Source organism: Ranitomeya imitator, chromosome 3 (genome assembly GCF_032444005.1).
Source record: "Ranitomeya imitator isolate aRanImi1 chromosome 3, aRanImi1.pri, whole genome shotgun sequence".
NCBI lineage: Eukaryota > Metazoa > Chordata > Amphibia > Anura > Dendrobatidae > Ranitomeya > Ranitomeya imitator.
The window spans coordinates 698,692,496-698,708,937 of record NC_091284.1 but is presented as its reverse complement, the minus strand read 5'-3'; positions in this window follow the sequence as shown (position 1 = coordinate 698,708,937).

The following is a 16,442-nucleotide window of genomic DNA, read 5'->3' as shown; positions in this document are numbered from 1 at the left end:
TTTCGTTTTTTCAAGTTTGCATGTTTTGGCGCTGCAGTGTGCTGCCCTATTTATTTAACTATATACGAGTTGGCGACTCTGGGTTCAGCACCTGTTCACACTCAGTCTATGTTTGGATGTGCAGGTCAGGTTTTTGAAATGTATTCTCTAGCCTTCTGATCGTGCACTCCCCGCCTCCTAGCTTCAGGTGTTTTAATTATAGTAGGTCCAATACCCCTCCACATAGAGAGAGAATTTGAGTCCAAGAAGAGGTTTCTACATGTACCCATTCAGATGGAGACGTTTATTCTCAGTGAGGTAGGTCAAACGTAGGACCTCGTATAAGAGAGATGCCTTAACGTGGCTACGAGGTACACATAAAATTGGCCATTTTTGTGCGCTAAAAGCTCTCATTTTTCATATTTCTAGTGCAGTAATGCAGTTCAAATTTCGTTTTTTCAAGTTTGCATGTTTTGGCGCTGCAGTGTGCTGCCCTATTTATTTAACTATATACGAGTTGGCGACTCTGGGTTCAGCACCTGTTCACACTCAGTCTATGTTTGGATGTGCAGGTCAGGTTTTTGAAATGTATTCTCTAGCCTTCTGATCGTGCACTCCCCGCCTCCTAGCTTCAGGTGTTTTAATTATAGTAGGTCCAATACCCCTCCACATAGAGAGAGAATTTGAGTCCAAGAAGAGGTTTCTACATGTACCCATTCAGATGGAGACGTTTATTCTCAGTGAGGTAGGTCAAACGTAGGACCTCGTATAAGAGAGATGCCTTAACGTGGCTACGAGGTACACATAAAATTGGCCATTTTTGTGCGCTAAAAGCTCTCATTTTTCATATTTCTAGTGCAGTAATGCAGTTCAAATTTCGTTTTTTCAAGTTTGCATGTTTTGGCGCTGCAGTGTGCTGCCCTATTTATTTAACTATATACGAGTTGGCGACTCTGGGTTCAGCACCTGTTCACACTCAGTCTATGTTTGGATGTGCAGGTCAGGTTTTTGAAATGTATTCTCTAGCCTTCTGATCGTGCACTCCCCGCCTCCTAGCTTCAGGTGTTTTAATTATAGTAGGTCCAATACCCCTCCACATAGAGAGAGAATTTGAGTCCAAGAAGAGGTTTCTACATGTACCCATTCAGATGGAGACGTTTATTCTCAGTGAGGTAGGTCAAACGTAGGACCTCGTATAAGAGAGATGCCTTAACGTGGCTACGAGGTACACATAAAATTGGCCATTTTTGTGCGCTAAAAGCTCTCATTTTTCATATTTCTAGTGCAGTAATGCAGTTCAAATTTCGTTTTTTCAAGTTTGCATGTTTTGGCGCTGCAGTGTGCTGCCCTATTTATTTAACTATATACGAGTTGGCGACTCTGGGTTCAGCACCTGTTCACACTCAGTCTATGTTTGGATGTGCAGGTCAGGTTTTTGAAATGTATTCTCTAGCCTTCTGATCGTGCACTCCCCGCCTCCTAGCTTCAGGTGTTTTAATTATAGTAGGTCCAATACCCCTCCACATAGAGAGAGAATTTGAGTCCAAGAAGAGGTTTCTACATGTACCCATTCAGATGGAGACGTTTATTCTCAGTGAGGTAGGTCAAACGTAGGACCTCGTATAAGAGAGATGCCTTAACGTGGCTACGAGGTACACATAAAATTGGCCATTTTTGTGCGCTAAAAGCTCTCATTTTTCATATTTCTAGTGCAGTAATGCAGTTCAAATTTCGTTTTTTCAAGTTTGCATGTTTTGGCGCTGCAGTGTGCTGCCCTATTTATTTAACTATATACGAGTTGGCGACTCTGGGTTCAGCACCTGTTCACACTCAGTCTATGTTTGGATGTGCAGGTCAGGTTTTTGAAATGTATTCTCTAGCCTTCTGATCGTGCACTCCCCGCCTCCTAGCTTCAGGTGTTTTAATTATAGTAGGTCCAATACCCCTCCACATAGAGAGAGAATTTGAGTCCAAGAAGAGGTTTCTACATGTACCCATTCAGATGGAGACGTTTATTCTCAGTGAGGTAGGTCAAACGTAGGACCTCGTATAAGAGAGATGCCTTAACGTGGCTACGAGGTACACATAAAATTGGCCATTTTTGTGCGCTAAAAGCTCTCATTTTTCATATTTCTAGTGCAGTAATGCAGTTCAAATTTCGTTTTTTCAAGTTTGCATGTTTTGGCGCTGCAGTGTGCTGCCCTATTTATTTAACTATATACGAGTTGGCGACTCTGGGTTCAGCACCTGTTCACACTCAGTCTATGTTTGGATGTGCAGGTCAGGTTTTTGAAATGTATTCTCTAGCCTTCTGATCGTGCACTCCCCGCCTCCTAGCTTCAGGTGTTTTAATTATAGTAGGTCCAATACCCCTCCACATAGAGAGAGAATTTGAGTCCAAGAAGAGGTTTCTACATGTACCCATTCAGATGGAGACGTTTATTCTCAGTGAGGTAGGTCAAACGTAGGACCTCGTATAAGAGAGATGCCTTAACGTGGCTACGAGGTACACATAAAATTGGCCATTTTTGTGCGCTAAAAGCTCTCATTTTTCATATTTCTAGTGCAGTAATGCAGTTCAAATTTCGTTTTTTCAAGTTTGCATGTTTTGGCGCTGCAGTGTGCTGCCCTATTTATTTAACTATATACGAGTTGGCGACTCTGGGTTCAGCACCTGTTCACACTCAGTCTATGTTTGGATGTGCAGGTCAGGTTTTTGAAATGTATTCTCTAGCCTTCTGATCGTGCACTCCCCGCCTCCTAGCTTCAGGTGTTTTAATTATAGTAGGTCCAATACCCCTCCACATAGAGAGAGAATTTGAGTCCAAGAAGAGGTTTCTACATGTACCCATTCAGATGGAGACGTTTATTCTCAGTGAGGTAGTTCAAACGTAGGACCTCGTATAAGAGAGATGCCTTAACGTGGCTACGAGGTACACATAAAATTGGCCATTTTTGTGCGCTAAAAGCTCTCATTTTTCATATTTCTAGTGCAGTAATGCAGTTCAAATTTCGTTTTTTCAAGTTTGCATGTTTTGGCGCTGCAGTGTGCTGCCCTATTTATTTAACTATATACGAGTTGGCGACTCTGGGTTCAGCACCTGTTCACACTCAGTCTATGTTTGGATGTGCAGGTCAGGTTTTTGAAATGTATTCTCTAGCCTTCTGATCGTGCACTCCCCGCCTCCTAGCTTCAGGTGTTTTAATTATAGTAGGTCCAATACCCCTCCACATAGAGAGAGAATTTGAGTCCAAGAAGAGGTTTCTACATGTACCCATTCAGATGGAGACGTTTATTCTCAGTGAGGTAGGTCAAACGTAGGACCTCGTATAAGAGAGATGCCTTAACGTGGCTACGAGGTACACATAAAATTGGCCATTTTTGTGCGCTAAAAGCTCTCATTTTTCATATTTCTAGTGCAGTAATGCAGTTCAAATTTCGTTTTTTCAAGTTTGCATGTTTTGGCGCTGCAGTGTGCTGCCCTATTTATTTAACTATATACGAGTTGGCGACTCTGGGTTCAGCACCTGTTCACACTCAGTCTATGTTTGGATGTGCAGGTCAGGTTTTTGAAATGTATTCTCTAGCCTTCTGATCGTGCACTCCCCGCCTCCTAGCTTCAGGTGTTTTAATTATAGTAGGTCCAATACCCCTCCACATAGAGAGAGAATTTGAGTCCAAGAAGAGGTTTCTACATGTACCCATTCAGATGGAGACGTTTATTCTCAGTGAGGTAGGTCAAACGTAGGACCTCGTATAAGAGAGATGCCTTAACGTGGCTACGAGGTACACATAAAATTGGCCATTTTTGTGCGCTAAAAGCTCTCATTTTTCATATTTCTAGTGCAGTAATGCAGTTCAAATTTCGTTTTTTCAAGTTTGCATGTTTTGGCGCTGCAGTGTGCTGCCCTATTTATTTAACTATATACGAGTTGGCGACTCTGGGTTCAGCACCTGTTCACACTCAGTCTATGTTTGGATGTGCAGGTCAGGTTTTTGAAATGTATTCTCTAGCCTTCTGATCGTGCACTCCCCGCCTCCTAGCTTCAGGTGTTTTAATTATAGTAGGTCCAATACCCCTCCACATAGAGAGAGAATTTGAGTCCAAGAAGAGGTTTCTACATGTACCCATTCAGATGGAGACGTTTATTCTCAGTGAGGTAGGTCAAACGTAGGACCTCGTATAAGAGAGATGCCTTAACGTGGCTACGAGGTACACATAAAATTGGCCATTTTTGTGCGCTAAAAGCTCTCATTTTTCATATTTCTAGTGCAGTAATGCAGTTCAAATTTCGTTTTTTCAAGTTTGCATGTTTTGGCGCTGCAGTGTGCTGCCCTATTTATTGTACAGACAATAGACATTACAGCATAACAGAAATACAGTTCAAAACAGATACCAGGAGGAGTGAGGGCCCTGCTCGCAAGCTTACAAACTATGGGCATTCAGGAGATCTGTCCCTAACGGGGGTTCATTGCAATCAGTCTCTTAGCCAACAGCATGTGTAGTGAGCGGTGGGTATTCTTTATCACAGACCTGGGCAAAATGCGGCCCGCGGGCTGCATCCGGCCCGCCTGATGATTTTAAGCGGCCCGCCAGCTAGCTGTCACTTCTGCCCCCGGCACCGCTCGGCCAGCCGCTTCTGAGGAGGACCGCTGGTGGCTGGAGTGAAAGCCAGGTTGATTACCTGTTTATCGGTGGCAGCGGCCATCTTCCCGAGGCCGTGCTTGCACAGATGGAGTGCTCTGCTTCACGGGGCTTCAGGAAAATGGCCGCGGGAGGCTGCACTTGCGCAGATGGAGATTTTCCTGAAGCCGAGTTTGCAGATTTAGATCTCGGCTTCAGGAAAATGGCTGCCGCGATCTCCATCTGCGCACGCGTGGCTTCCCGCGGCCATTTTCCTGAAGCCCCGTGAAGCAGAGCACTCCATCTGCGCCACCGATATTCAACCCGGCTCTGCTGCTCACATTGCATTCCGGGCCGCTCCGTCACCTCATCGGTGGAAGGGACCCTGCACACGCCATACCGCACCTCTGCCGCCGCCACACCACTGCTGCAACCCCCCCATGGACACCAGACCGTGGCGTCGCCCGACTAAGCAGGAAGGGACCCTGCTCAGGTGCATGCCCCACCGCATCACCCCACCTCTGCCGACACCATGCCTCCTGTGACCCTGCTTTGCCACCGCCAGCCCTCAGGTAAGGATCTTCACCACTAGTGAAGGAATAGCCATTCTTGCTCACAGCAGGTGGCTAGTCAAATGCACATACTGGATAGACTAAGCGGAGCCGACCAGTCTAGAATCTTCTGGTGGACCCAACCATTGAATAGAAAGTGTGACCCCTACCCCCTTCATGGGCTGATCCCAGGAGCTCAGACCGTCCATTCTTATTTTTGAGAGCAGATGTGAGTTGACCCTTGAAGGAGTGGGGATTCTAAGCCGAGGCAAGACCCCACGTCCATCTGTGACTGCAGAAGCGAATGGGGCGAGACTTGAGCTGAGGACATATCTCGTCGTTCATGGGATTGTTTTGGGATCCCTTGGACTCATGTGGACTATTGCTTTGTTAGCTGGCACAAGGATTATCGGGAGGTACCCCCGAATCTGTTCTGTTGGACTCGTGTGGACTATTGCTTTGATAGCTGGCACAAGGATTATCGGGAGGTGCCCCCGAATCTGTTCCGTTGGACTAATTGTGGACTCTGTAGATCTACCTGCATGTGCTGTTCCAGCGTTCTTGATAATAAATTTGTTGAATCATCCATCGGCCTGTTGTCCCTTCTTGCTCTGCCGTACACCCCGTCACAAACTGGTGGCAAGCAGTGGGATCAGAGCAGAAGGAATGGAGGACAATGGCCCATCAGCATCGGGAACCAGCACAGCAGAGTACAAGAACTGGACTGTGGTGAACCTACAAACAAAGGCCCGTGAACTGGGAGTCAGCTACAAGGGACTCTCCAAGGAGCAGCTAATTGAGGCTTTGGAAGGAGTTCGCCTGCAAGATTATGCTGAGGAAGGATCCCCACAGCAAACGGAGGAAAGATGGCAGCCGGAGGTAAATACCCAAAAAAGTACAGATCATGACATATAGTCCATTGAGTATACCCCTCCTTCTTCATGTGTTACTCCCTTCCACATCCAGCATTCCTTCTTGTCCTTTGGGGCTTGCTCTTGCAGCTTTTTGAGCAGATCCCAGGATGTTATCTGGTCAGGTTTCTCTTCTTCAGTCGTCATGTAGTAGCCGTCCGGCTCTACAACCTCTCCCACTTCTCCATATTGTCTTCCTTTGGCTGCCATATCCGCCATGTTATTGCCCTGTGCCTCTACTGTGTTCAGTTTTCCATGTGCTTTGACTTTTAGTACTGCCACCATTTTTGGAAGTTGGAGTGCGTCCAGCAGGTCCTTGATGGCCCCATGATGCTTCACGGTTGTTCCGCTTGCTGTGATGAAGTCCCTTGCAGCCCAGATGGGTCCAAAGTCGTGTGCTATGCCATGTGAGTACTTTGAGTCGGTACATATATTCGCAGTTTTGCCTTCTGCAATCTAGCAGGCCTTCGTCAGCGCTATCAGTTCGGCTTCCTGGGCTGACAGGCTAGGCGGCAGAAATCTGGACCACAGGGTCTCCTGATTACTGGTCCCAGGCTCGAGTTCATAAGAGGGTGCCCTCTGCTGGTTGTCCTCATATGAACTCGAGCCAGGGAGCTTTCTAGGAAAGTTCCCACGATCTAGGAACAGCCAGCAGAGGGCGCCTCACCGCAAATGCAGGTAAATATAGGTCATTGACCTACTTTACCTACATTCTCCGGGGTTTTGCAGACATGAGCAACCTTGCATTAGCAAAGCTCGTGGCTGCAAAATATTTTAACCCCTTCAGATGGATTTACATCGTTGGACTTTACAGATCTGCGGAAGGTAAGGATATTGTTGGTTTATTATGTTTTTTTTGTTACAGAACGAGGGTCTTTAGTGATTGGATTGGGCGTTCAATAAAATATTAAAACAACCTTTGTTTTTATTTCATTAAAATAATTTTGAAAAATGTGTTTGTGTATTTTTTTAACCCTTTACTAGTATTGGATTAATAATGGATAGGTGTCATAATTGACGCCTCTCCATTATTAATTTGGCTTAATGTCACCTTACAATAGCAAGGTGGCATTAACCCTTCATTACCCCATATCCCACCGATACACGGGAATGGGAAGAGAGTGGCCAAGTGCCAGAATAGGCGCATCTTCCAGATGTGCCTTTTCTGGGGTGGCTGGGGGCAGGTGTTTTTAGCCAGGAGGGGGCCAATAACCATGGACCCTCTCCAGGCTAATAATATCTGCCCTCAGTCACTGGCTTTACTACTCTGGCGGAGAAAATTGTGCGGGAGCCCACGCCAATTTTTTCCGCCATTTAACCCCTTAATTTACTAGCTAGAACGGCCAAATTTTGCATAGACACACTACTAACATTAGTAGTGTGGAATATGCAAAAAAATGGGGATATGAGATGGTTTACTGTATGTAAACCAGGTCTCATATCATGTCGGGTTTAGGAAGGAGAAAGCAAAAGCCGGTAATTGAATTACCGGCTTTCTGCTATATCGCGCTGGATGAAATATTAATATATATATATATATATAGACAGTATATATGTTTGTTTGTTTGTTTTACGCATGGATCTATTGTATAGCCGTATGTCGGTTTTGCAAGCCTGCGATAAAAACACGCAGTACGGATGACATACGGATTACATACGGAGGATGCCATGCGCAAAAAACGCTGAAACACCCTGCCTACGGAGGAGCTACGGACCACTATTTTTGGGACTTTTCAGCGTATTACGGCCGTAATATACGGACCGTATTTTCATACGCTGAGTGTGAAGCCGGCCTTAAGGTCCAAGCTATTCATGACTGGATCCAACCCACATCTGTGAAGGGTCTTCAAAAATTTTTGGGCTATGCTAATTTCTATCGCCGTTTCATTGCCAACTTTTCCAGTGTGGTTAAGCCCCTTACTGATTTGATGAAGAAAGGCGCTGATGTGACGAATTGGTCCTCTGAGGTTGTTGAGGCCTTTCAAGAACTTAAACGCCGATTTACTTCTGCCCCTGTGTTGCGTCAACCGGATGTTTCTCTTCCTTTTCAGGTTGAGGTCGACGCTTCTGAGATTGGGGTGTCGGGGTCGTCACGACAATACCCTTCATCCACCAGTCATTCCAAATCAGATTAAGAGCATTGGTACCGGAGTGAAGGATGAGTCAGACAAAATGCTGGTTCAAACTCATTGCATGCTCGTACTTCCACACGTAGTGGGAACGTCACAGCAACTGGACTTTATTTCCTGATACACAACATTATATGACCTATTGGGGGAAGGTGTGCAGAGGGCGGGGTTAGGCGGGGTTTAAGCAATGTATCTAGTATTCAGTCCTTCTGGTTGGTCTGACGTTATATGATGGATCCTCCTTCCTCCACGTCACTTTAAGTTTCCATTTGTCCAGAAACGATACTTTAGCTTCAGAAATGAAAGTAGATTCTTGGCAAGAACAAAAACTAAGGCAAAGGTGAATACTGGCAGCCATCTTAAATACAATTACATATGCATTAGCAAGCATGAAGGAAAAACTTATTGTTTCACAGCATAAGAATATATAAAAGTACAAAAGTGTATAAAGATAAATATTTTCACCTTGACAATCCCACCTAAACACTAAGTTTTTCCCTAAAAAGAAAGATCCTTCGAGACTGTCCATGTGATGGGTAAAGGTGAGGTGGATTTCTTCATCCAGACTCCTCAGAAGCTCTCCCCTTGTGAGAGGCCTCCAGGCAGCTGAACCCTTCACTAGCTTCACATGGAGTTCTCCCGCTGTCCCTAAACTAAATCTCTTTGCATCATCTGAGAGTAAAGGGTATTGTCTATCTTCTTGAGGGGGACATACTTGGGGATCTCTCCTGGATCAGTGCCATCGCACTCTGGTGGGTCTACTTCTTGGTTAAGGAAGGTGCCAGTCGGAGTTGCCTCAGTGATAACCTTTTTATACAGGGGAATAACACAACAGAGGATTATCGATCCAACTACAAGGAGAGCAATCAGAACTAGACAAGCTCGTTGAAAGAATCCTTTGAGCCCACCCAACCAACCGGAAAAGAAAGATATGTCTACTCCAGCATTAGATTTTAATTCTGCTGCTAACCCATTTAACTTTTTAAGGGCTATCATGGTCTTTCCATTTACCCCAGAGTTCTGAGGGATATAGGTACAACATTCCTCTCCCACCATCCCACAGACTCCTCCTTTCTCAGCTAAGATCATATCAAGGGCTAGTCGGTTTTGGAGGGTCATTCTAGTGTTAGGGCCTAACTCCTCAACTATACCTTGGAAGGCATCACAGATAAAATTGACAAACCTTTGTTCACTGTAATATATGTAATTGATCCAATCAACATTTTTATTAATCTGCACCTGTGGGATTATAGAAGCAAAGCCAGCATAGATCTGGTTCTGGGCTTTAAATTGGTCAGGCACCCCCCTTGGCACTCCAATGCCATCGACATATACCAATGGATCTTCTTCATAACTCATGTGGAGCTGATCGAGACTTCTCCTCTTTCTGGTATATTCATCAGGTGTCTCTGGATCCCAAGGTAAAATCTTGAACTGCATAGCTAGTTTAACAAGGGTGCATTGACCTGTCCAGGCATTAGGCAACCTAGGACGGAGCTTACCATCTCCACATAACCAATAAATGTCGTACATATACTGTGTATGATTAGCTAGCAAGTCAGTATCTAGGGAACTGTTCTCTTTGCAGAAACCTGTCTCGAAGACCCCTACTGGTGTACCTGTAGTGTCGTGGGAATTATAGCAGGTATATTTATCAGCTAATACGGTTATCCCCCCTGGGACCTTTAGTGTGGGTTCTTCATGAATTAGTGGGACATAATCTGAGCAATCAGTGGGCTTTAGACCCCTCAACAGATTCATAACACAGGCAGTGGTATTGTCATCAGGAAAAAACAATGCATGTGTGTATAGATGTGTATTCGCTGCAGCACAAGCAATACATCCTACAGAGATATTCTGGACTCGTACATTGTATCTTACCCATTCTAACCATAAATTTTTCCTTGGGGCTGTTTGTGTTTCTATGGAGAAAACTTCTAACACATATATAATACTGGATGATTCTCTCTACCACCCGTTGAGTCTCGGGGCACTTGACTACATTGCAGAAATCAAATCACCAGATATTTACCGGGGCCGTTAGATTTACCCAGAGAATAGTGGCACCGGAATTCTTATTTACAATAGGGGCCGGAAAGGTAGGGGCGAAGATGGCCCCCAGCCTCAGGACCAAAAACAACAGCAACATTTTCCTTCGATCACCACTGTGACTAAGCGCTGGTTCGGTCTCTTTTGCAGTGTGAAGCGTAGATCCAGGTGCTCTTTCCTTGAAGTTTTACTGACATAGCTTTTCACGACCATAAAACCACCAGGCTTCAAATTGTGACCAATATCGGTTTCTGCTGAATCTGGAAGGGAAAAAGAAACTAAAACATGGGTGTTAGCAACATTTTTACTAAGCTGAATAACATATTGAACAGCACGGTAAGTTTCTTCTGACAACTACTGAGACTGAAAATTTGCAACTGAGAACCTAGCACCAAACAATATCTCATATGGGGACAGGCCATGTTTTGCCTTAGGGGTAGTACGAACGTGTAAGAGCCCTGGCCATGGAGCCGTAGTCTCCTGCATCATTTTGGTCAATTGTCCCCTCGGCGTGCCGTTCAGCCTCTTAACTTTCCCACTGGATTGTGGAGAGTATGGAGGGCTACAGTGGATGCAAGCATTGTCAGAACCTCCTGATACACATGAGAAGAAAAGTCCGGGCCTTGGTCACTTTCAGCAACTTCTGGAACACCATATCTGCATATAACTTCTATCATCAGTTTCTTTGCTGTGGTCTTTGCAGTCTCGTTGGTAACGGGGAATACTTCTGGCCAACTGGAGAACATATCGACAACCACCAGACAATATTCATACCTTCCAGACTTAGGCAACGTGAGGTGGTCCACCTTGAGCTTTTGGAAAGGATAGTCGGGCTTAGCAAGGTGCTTCGGGGTTACACGTTGAAGTTGACCGGGATTGCAGGTCTGAGAAATACCTCGATGTGTGGGCCCATGCGCCCACGTGGCAATAGCAGGGTACATCCGCTTAGGGAGACACACAAGTTGGTCCTTTTTCCAGCGACCATTGTCCATATGTGCTCCATCAGCTTTCCACTGCTTCGCTTCTTTCTTTGGAGACATTCTCTGCATCGTCATTAAGCGGTCTCGCGGGGTCCGACAGAAAACCTCAGTCTGGCATAGATCATCAGGTTCCTGTAGAGTCAGTGTTTCTTGTAACTGTTTACGCTGAGAGCGTGTGGTCACCATAGCTGGTATGGTCTGTTCAACGGGCAGAAGAGCAGCGGCTTTTGCTTGCATATCCGCAAAGGCGTTACCACCAGTCTGTGGACTGTTCCTAGGACCGTGCTCCTTATCTTTGATAATGGCCACCTGGGTAGGTAATTCGATTGAGTCCACATGGGTTTTAACAGCTTCAGCATTCTTCACTGAGTCCCGGCAGTAGTAACAAATCCTCGATTGGTCCATAGGGCTCCGAAATCATGAGCAATACCAAATGCATACTGTGAGTCCGTGTATATATTAGCCCGCCTGTCTTTGGCCAGAACACATGCAGTAGACAGAGCCTGAAATTCTGCTTCTTGTCCTGACAGTGAGGGAGGGAGTGCAGCTGCGTGCAATACAGTGTCTTCTGTAGTAACAGCGTATCCGGTGTGAAATCTGCCAAAATCATCACCATATTTTGAACAGTCATTCAGGGCATTGTAGAGAGGTAGCATTATGCGGGATGCGTCCGGTATCCACTGACAACAATAAGTACATAGTCCAAGAAAACGCTGGAGTTCAGTCTCATCTTTTGTAGCTGACGGCTATTTTCCTTTCTTCTGTGAGGTGTCTGGCACCCTGAAGGAGACAGTGACCCAAAAATATCACTTGACCAAAGCAGCACCGAAGTTTCGAGGCCGAAACCCGACAGTTCAGATCTGCCAGACACTTGCGAAAACTAACAGTGGCAACAATGGCTTCCTGCTCTGTCTGTGCACACAACAAAAAAACAAAAAAACAAAAAAATTACCCACATACTGAAGCAGCGTGACATAAGGATATTCTAACTGCCAGGGTTAGAGACACTATCCCCCCCCCCCCTTTTTTTTTTCTCAAACTGATCGGGAAAGGGCGTGTAAGATACACATCTCATTATACTCATCTGCATAGGGGTTATATAACGTAAGGACCATCTGACCATCATCTTGGCTCACCAACTCTCTAGGTCTGCTCATGTGCACTTATACCATATTGTCTTTGTCTGTATAATGGGAAAGGTTTGTTCTCAGGGTCAGCCAATTATTTTAGCATAGCTAGCTAGTCAGAGGGCTTCCAGGGATAATACTCCTGTATCTGTCTTACACTACCTGATGTGGTTGGTTCTCTGGTGGTGGGGGTGACTAGATGACCGGTTGGGGGTGACATGACATGCTGGTCTACAGCTCCTTCCCAAAAGGATTACTGTCAGCTTACTCCCAAAGTTAATGTCCCCTGTTGTGAATTCTGTGGCAGAGCTCCCTCCTGTGGTCACAAGTGGTACTTCGGCTGATTCTCTCTGGGAGCTTCCGTTTGTGGAGGAAACTGGTACTGCTGCTTCTGAGTTTCCTCCCTCAGGTGATCTGGTGAGGTCGTTAGGTGCTTCTCTACTTAACCCCACCTAATGCTTTGATTCATGCTTCCTGTCAATGTTCCAGTGTTGGACTTGTGTTTCTCTGGATCATTCCTGTGGCCTGCTGCTCTGCATAGCTAAGTGCTTCTTTGCTATTTATTGCTATTTTTTCTATCCAGCTTGTCTATTTATTTTGCTGGAAGCTCTGGGACGCAAAGGGTGTACCTCCGTGCCGTTAGTTCGGTACGGAGGGTCTTTTTGCCCCTTTGCGTGGTTTTCTTTAGGGCTTTGTGTAGACCGCAAAGTTATCTTTCCTATCCTCGTTCTGTCTAGAATATCGGGCCTCACTTTGCTGAATCTATTTCATCCCTACGTTTGTCTTTTCATCTTACTTACAGTCATTATATGTGGGGGGCTGCCTTTTCCTTTGGGATATTTCTCTGAGACAAGGTAGGCTTATTTTTTCTATCTTCAGGCTAGTTAGTTTCTCAGGCTGTGCCGAGTTGCATAGGTAGCGTTAGGCGCAATCCACGGCTGCCTCTAGTTGTGTTTGGAGAGGATCAGGGATTGCGGTCTGCAGAGTTCCCACGTCTCAGAGCTCGTTCTATTATTTTGGGTTATTGTCAGATCACTGTATGTGCTCTGACCTCCATGTCCATTGTGATACTGAATTGCCTTTCATAACAGTACAGGAAGCCAAAAGTACTAATGATTCTCAATAGAGGGAAAAAAGAAGTTCTGAGACCATTTTTTTTTCTTGGCTTTGTGTTTTGTCTTTTTTTTTCCCCTAGACATTTGGGTGGTTCAGTACACAGGTGTAGCGATGGACATTAGAAGTCTGTCTTCATTTGTGGATCAGCTCTCGGCAAGAGTACAAAAGATTCAAAACACTATTGATCAGAAATCTATGTTAGAACCAAGAATTCCTATTCCTGATTTGTTTTTTGGAGATAGAACTAAGTTTCTGAGTTTCAAAAATAATTGTAAGTTATTTCTGGCCTTGAAACCTCGTTCCTCTGGTGATCCAGTTCAACAGGTTTTGATTATTATTTCTTTTTTGCGCGGCGACCCTCAGAACTGGGCATTTTCTCTTGCGCCAGGAGATCCTGCATTGAGTAATATCAATGCGTTTTTCCTGGCGCTCGGATTGCTGTACGATGAGCCTAATTCAGTGGATCAGGCAGAAAAGAATTTGCTGGCTCTTTGTCAGGGTCAGGATGAGATAGAGGTATATTGCCAGAAATTTAGAAAATGGTCAGTGCTCACTCAATGGAATGAATCTGCGCTCGCAGCTATTTTCAGAAAAGGTCTCTCTGAAGCCCTTAAGGATGTCATGGTGGGATTTCCTATGCCTGCTGGTCTGAATGAGTCTATGTCTTTGGCCATTCAGATCGGTCGACGCTTGCGCGAGCGTAAATCTGTGCACCATTTGGCGGTATTACCTGAGCTTAAACCTGTGCCTATGCAGTGCGATAGGACTTTGACCAGAGTTGAACGGCAAGAACACAGACGTCTGAATGGGCTGTGTTTCTACTGTGGTGATTCCACTCATGCTATCTCTGATTGTCCTAAGCGCACTAAGCGGTTCGCTAGGTCTGCCACCATTGGTACGGTACAGTCAAAATTTCTTCTGTCCGTTACCTTGATCTGCTCTTTGTCATCATATTCTGTCATGGCGTTTGTGGATTCAGGCGCTGCTCTGAATTTGATGGACTTGGAATATGCTAAGCGTTGTGGGTTTTTCTTGGAGCCCTTGCAGTGTGCTATTCCATTAAGAGGTATTGATGCTACGCCTTTGGCCAAGAATAAGCCTCAATACTGGACCCAGCTGACCATGTGCATGGCTCCTGCACATAATTTGTAAAGCGCTGCGGAATATGTTGGCGCTATATAAATAAAAATTATTATTATTATTATTATCAGGAGGATATTCGCTTTCTGGTGTTGCATAATCTGCATGATGTGGTCGTGTTGGGGTTGCCATGGCTACAAGCCCATAATCCAGTATTGGATTGGAAATCCATGTCGGTGTCCAGCTGGGGTTGTCAGGGGGTACATGGTGATGTTCCATTTTTGTCAATTTCGTCATCCACCCCTTCTGAGGTTCCAGAGTTCTTGTCTGATTACCGGGATGTATTTGATGAGCCCAAGTCCGATGCCCTACCTCCGCATAGGGATTGTGATTGTGCTATCAATTTGATTCCAGGTGGTAAATTCCCAAAAGGTCGACTGTTTAATTTATCCGTGCCTGAGCACACCGCTATGCGCAGTTATGTGAAGGAATCTCTGGAGAAGGGGCATATTCGCCCGTCATCGTCGCCATTAGGAGCAGGGTTCTTTTTTGTAGCCAAAAAGGATGGTTCGCTGAGACCTTGTATAGATTATCGCCTTCTTAATAAGATCACTGTTAAATTTCAGTACCCCTTGCCTTTGTTATCTGATTTGTTTGCTCGGATTAAGGGGGCTAGTTGGTTCACCAAGATTGATCTTCGTGGTGCGTATAATCTGGTGCGAATCAGGCAAGGCGATGAATGGAAAACTGCATTTAATACGCCCGAGGGTCATTTTGAGTATCTAGTGATGCCATTCGGACTTGCCAATGCTCCATCAGTGTTTCAGTCCTTTATGCATGACATCTTCCGAGAGTACCTGGATAAATTCCTGATTGTGTACTTGGAAGACATTTTGATCTTCTCGGATGATTGGGAGTCTCATGTGAAACAGGTCAGAACGGTTTTTCAGGTCCTGCGTGCTAACTCTTTGTTTGTGAAGGGATCAAAGTGTCTCTTTGGTGTGCAGAAGGTTTCATTTTTGGGGTTCATCTTTTCCCCTTCTACTATCGAGATGGATCCTGTTAAGGTCCAAGCCATCCATGATTGGACTCAGCCGACATCTCTGAAAAGTCTGCAAAAGTTCCTGGGCTTTGCTAATTTTTATCGTCGCTTCATCTGCAATTTTTCTAGTATTGCCAAACCATTGACCGATTTGACCAAGAAGGGTGCTGATTTGGTCAATTGGTCTTCTGCTGCTGTGGAAACTTTTCAAGAGTTGAAGCGTCGTTATTCTTCTGCCCCTGTGTTGTGTCAACCTGATGTTTCTCTTCCGTTCCAGGTCGAGGTTGATGCTTCTGAGATTGGAGCAGGGGCTGTTTTGTCGCAGAGAGGTTCTGATTGTTCAGTGATGAAACCATGCGCTTTTTTTTCCAGGAAGTTTCGCCTGCTGAGCGGAATTATGATGTGGGCAACCGAGAGTTGCTGGCCATGAAGTGGGCATTCGAGGAGTGGCGTCATTGGCTTGAGGGAGCTAAGCATCGCGTGGTGGTATTGACTGATCATAAGAACCTGACTTATCTCGAGTCTGCTAAGCGTTTGAATTCTAGACAGGCTCGTTGGTCGCTGTTTTTCGCCCGTTTTGACTTTGTGATTTCGTACCTTCCGGGCTCTAAAAATGTGAAGGCGGATGCTCTGTCTAGGAGTTTTGTGCCCGACTCTCCGGGTTTATCTGAGCCGGCGGGTATCCTCAAGGAAGGAGTAATTGTGTCTGCCATCTCCCCTGATTTGCGGCGGGTGCTGCAAAAATTTCAGGCTAATAAACCTGATCGTTGTCCAGCGGAGAAACTGTTTGTCCCGGATAGGTGGACAAATAAAGTGATCTCTGAGGTTCATTGTTCGGTGTTGGCTGGTCATC